The sequence below is a fragment of the Lemur catta genome, chromosome 13, assembly GCF_020740605.2.
Source record: "Lemur catta isolate mLemCat1 chromosome 13, mLemCat1.pri, whole genome shotgun sequence".
Lineage (NCBI taxonomy): Eukaryota > Metazoa > Chordata > Mammalia > Primates > Lemuridae > Lemur > Lemur catta.
This window is the reverse complement of record NC_059140.1, coordinates 8,729,554-8,734,274: the sequence shown is the minus strand read 5'-3', so window position 1 is coordinate 8,734,274 and position 4,721 is coordinate 8,729,554. Positions and strand designations below refer to the sequence as shown.

Sequence of the window (4,721 nt, the reverse complement as noted above, 5' to 3'; positions counted from 1 at the left end):
CCATCCTCTCTCTGCTCTGAAGTATCTGCAGAGAGTGGAAAGCATCTTTCCAGAGCTTTCAGAGCACAGTGGGTCATAATGGAGAACAAAGGCCAGCAGACACTTGGGACTACGTGGAACTCTTGAGTACACCCACTTCTGACACTTCAATTTATATAGGGGGAAACTGAGGCTTTATCTCTCACTTTCCCTGTCTACACCAGGGCAACTGGGCTCATCCTAGCTCCACAGTGCCCATGGAGGTGATGGCAGGACTCCAGTCTTGCTGTCTCAAAGCTGTGCTGGGTGTGGCACCAGCTCAAGCAGAACCTGAGGCCTGTAGGATCCTCCTGCCAGTGCTCCGAGCCACCGGGCATGTAGCTAGGAGAGTGGATGTCCCAGCCCCATGGCAGTGCTGCCTCCAACCTCTTTCTTCCCCTCTTGTAATTTTCCTGGTGTCTGCTGCTTCTGTGACCCTACTTTCAAGGTCTTCACCTGAGAAGTCACTGTGCATATGTGTGTGTCTGTGCTCGTGTAGATGTGTGCAAAGGAAAATGGCCTCATGTGGAGAGAGGGTAGGCCGTGGTCACCAAGGATTTAGGAGCTCTCATTTGAAAGCACACCTGTGGGAAAAGGTGAAGCCAACACCTAGGAAGCCAGAGTTCTTCCTAATACTCTGGGCTCTGCCCACATCCCATGGTTTGGGTCACTCCCTGCCTCTTTTTGGTCTCAATTCACCAATTGTACAATGAGGAGTTGAATAAGTGTGTGCTCGGTGAGGACATGATGCCAGGCCCCATCCACACCAGATGTGTCAACACAGGCTGGGCACAGTCTCACATGCCCATGGTGTGGACATGGAGCAAGGGGAGGCCAGGCCTCCTGTCAAAGGTCGAGTGTGCATGCACAGTGCACCCACAGCCCTACTGTTGAGGACAGTCCCACACAATCCTTCCCCTCCAGCCTCTGCCTGCTCTTTGTGCCCCACATCCTCTGGGCCCCATGGGCACCACCGAGGTATTCAGGTGGTGCCACAGGGTGCTAGACCTGGTGGGCCTGTAGAAAATGAAATAATTTTTGTATTTCTCCACAGATACAGAGTGCGTTGTCAAGCTTTGAATTTGACAATTTTGTCACATTATAACTGAGCCTGAGCAAAGTCTTATATATTTGAAGCTATTGATTGTTCTTTTTCTGAGAACTGTGGCTTATTGTGTTTTGTCAAATTTTCCACTTTGTAACTGTTCCTTTTCTTATCCATTTCTAGCAGTTCTTTCTATATTGGGGATGTGAGCCCCTTTGTGATATGAGTTGCAAATATTTATTTTCAGTTTATTGCTTTTTGATTATGGTTTTTAGTTTTTGTTTGGATTGGTTTCCTTGGTGTTTTGTTTGTTTAGTTTTGTTTTGTTTGCCATGTATTACTGAGATGTCACTTCCCTCCAAATTTAGTTACAGCTTCATACACCCTCAGTAAAGTATCTTAGCAGATAGCCTGTAGAAACAACTGGTGAGTTTCAAAGTTTATATAGAAATAGTAGCCAAGAACAGTCAAGACAACTGGGAAGAAAAATAAAGTTAAAGGTCTTACACTCTTGGATATTAAGATTTAGATTAAAGCTTCAATAATCAAGGTCATATGGTTGAGTAGTGCAAGAATAGGCACAGGAGAAATAGAAAGATTCGAGAGTCCAAATCAAACCCCCAAATTGAGACATTTTGTATATTGCAAAAGAGGCACCATGGGCCAGTGGGGGAGAAAATCTTCTCAGTAAATGGCCCAGGGTCAACTGGTTATCCATGTGGGAGAGAAATGAATCTTGATTACCACCTCAGACTATAAATGGAAATCAATTGCAGGTGAATTTTAAATCTAATGTAAACATTTCATAAGATATATTTCTAGTAGATAACAGGAGAATATTGTCATGACCTTGGGACAGGCAATGATTTCTTAGATAAAACACAGAGCGCACTAACCATAAAAGGAAAAATTGATAAATTTAACTTCAATAAAATTAAGAACTTCTTTTCATCAAAAGACATTTTCAAGAAAGTAAAAAGGCAAGAGCAGGGTGGGTATATGTGTATGTCATGGGTATATGTGTATTTCATAGGTATATGTGACAAAACCTTCACATCTAGGATACGTAATTAACTCCCATAAATTAATAAGAAAAAGGACAACATGCTGGAAAATGCAGACAAGAAATTTGACCAGGCATTTCACAAAAAAATAACCAAATTGCCAACAAATATGAAAATGTGCTCTGCTTTCTTAATCATTAAGAAAATACAAATGAAAACAATATGATAACTATTATGCAATGGCTACAATTAAAAAATAATAATACTCTCAAGTGTTCATGGTGATGGAGAGCAACTGACTCTTATATGCTGTTTGTGTGCAAACTGTTAAAAACACTTTCAGGTCTTGACTTGTCAGGTAGATCCTTCAGAGACCAGGAGCCATGAACAGCTTGAAGGAGCTGGGACCTTGGGCCATAGCGACCCCGTGTGGCTGCGTGAAGCTGGCTCTGGAGACAGGATTTTGTTTGGTTTTCACAAAAATGGTCATTTGAGCTGTAAGGCAAAAGTGCAGCCTTCTAGGCTGAATGGTGCAAAGACTGGAGTTTTTTCTACCAGGAGCCCTCATCATCCCAATGCAACAGGACTGACCCTGGCCAAGCTGGAAAAGGTAGAAGGTGGAGCGACACACCTTTCTGGAGTTGACATGATACACGGCACACCTGTACTAGACATAAAGCCCTACATAGCTGGTTCGAATTCACCACAAAATTTGATGGAGCCTTTAGAGGATGTTAATTTGCAGAATAACCAACATAAACCAAAAACTGTGTCTCGGTCTGATGGCAGAACTGATAGTTGTGATCAGCCACAGCTCTCAGGATTCAAGGAGCCACAACCACACCATAGCACCAAAGAGAAACCTAAACGTCCTCAAGCTAGAACTTCAGAAGACAACTACGTGAAACACAGCGACACAGCAAAAACCCAGCAAACCTCGCCCAAGCACAGGGAGATAGGAATGGATTTCGGTTTGGAAACAAGAAGTGATCGAAGTCCAAGTGTGGCAGAAGAGCAGATTAGCCCAATTGCCTGGAAAAGAGCTCTTCAGAGGAAGGTAGAGATGAGAGGCTAAGGAGAGTGGAAGGAGCAGCGGTCCCCCAAGCAGGCAGTGCAGAGACGCGGCCCGCGGAGCCTCACTGTCCTGCCAGGACAGAGCCCCCTGCAGTGTGGTTCCTGCCTGGGTGAGAAAGGCCCCTGTGGCCACATTAGAAGTGCGGTTTACTCCTCACGCTGAGATGGACCTCGGACAGCTCAGTTCAGGAGGAGAAACAGATGTTGGTCAGGCGTCATTTAAATATTTTCAATCAGCAGAGGAAGCAAAGCGTGGCATTGAGGCTGCGCTGTCAGGCGATCCTCGGTCTGCTACCACCGGAAGCTCTGCCAGGACCGCCTTTTCTACTTTACTGTAGACATAGCACATGTCGCTTGCTGGTTTGGTGATGGCTTTGCAGAGGTTCTAAGGATCGAGCCGGCTTCTCAGCCTGTTCAGATGACTGATCCTGTGGAGTCCTTGGAGCCTCCATCATGTCTTTAGACAGCCTCATTGACCTTTGGTGGCTTTTGGATATTCTGTACGAGCTAATGGTGCGCAGATAAGCAACACTTTGTGATCTCACTGCTTTGATTAATTTGGGCTGTTCAAAATATTTATTTGAAAGACATGTATTTTAATAAATTTAACTGAGAAATATAATAAAAAACCTTTCAAAAACCCTGTGGTAGTACCTTCCAAAGATGAACATACACACACTGTGATCCAACAATTCCGCTCTTAGGTACATACTAAATAGAAATGCCTGCATCTGTTGACCATGCAAAGGAATGTTTAGAGCAGCATTATTTGTTACCTTTCTAAGCTGAAAAACTGGAAACTTTGACAGCAATAATAGAAAGTATATAAAAAAAGAAAGAAAGTATAAATAAAATGTGATATATATATAAATGGATAGGTACAACTATACAGAAAAAAACAATAAAATGTGATATTGTGTATATATACACATATATATTGAATACTAAATAGAAATAAAAATCAACTATAGCTACATTCAAAAATATACATAAAACTTTCAAGCATAATAAATTACTCTGACATAAAAGAGTATGTTCTGTACAATTTCATTTAAATAGATTTTTAAAACAAATTCAGAAATTAGAATATTTGTTGTCATTGGAGGAGTGAGCGCAGTGACTTGGGGTGAGAACATGAGGGGGTCTTTGGAGGGTTACTAATGTTCTGTTTCTTGTACTAGTTACTGTTTGTGTTTGCTTCAGGTAATTCCTTGAGCAGTATACTTATTATTTCTATCCCTTGGTGTACGTGGATATTATGGTTCAACACAGAAATGTAATGAGCTGGATCCAGAACTTTTATTTCTCTGGTTAGTCCCAAGGCCAGTAGCCGTGAGAGCTGGTTCAAGATTCCTGAATTACAACATCTAGCTTCATATCCCAGATCTCACTCCTTCCCATCTCACAGAACTTGGACAAGTTACTCTCTCCAAGCTTCAGTTTCTTTGTCTGTAAAATGGATTAATTATAGTTTTGTTCTCAGAGTTATTGAGATGATTAAATCCTCACAATAAATCCTAGCTCTTTTTGTGTTCCATCCTGATTTTTGTTCTATAGACTATGAAGACAGATGATGGCTT

At 42.2% G+C, this 4,721-nt stretch overlaps 1 pseudogene; it reads left to right on the top strand.

Annotated features, from left to right (window-relative positions):
- The first annotated feature begins 981 nt into the window (after positions 1 to 981).
- Positions 982 to 3,604, top strand: LOC123649034 (annotated as a pseudogene).
- The last annotated feature ends 1,117 nt before the right edge of the window (positions 3,605 to 4,721 follow it).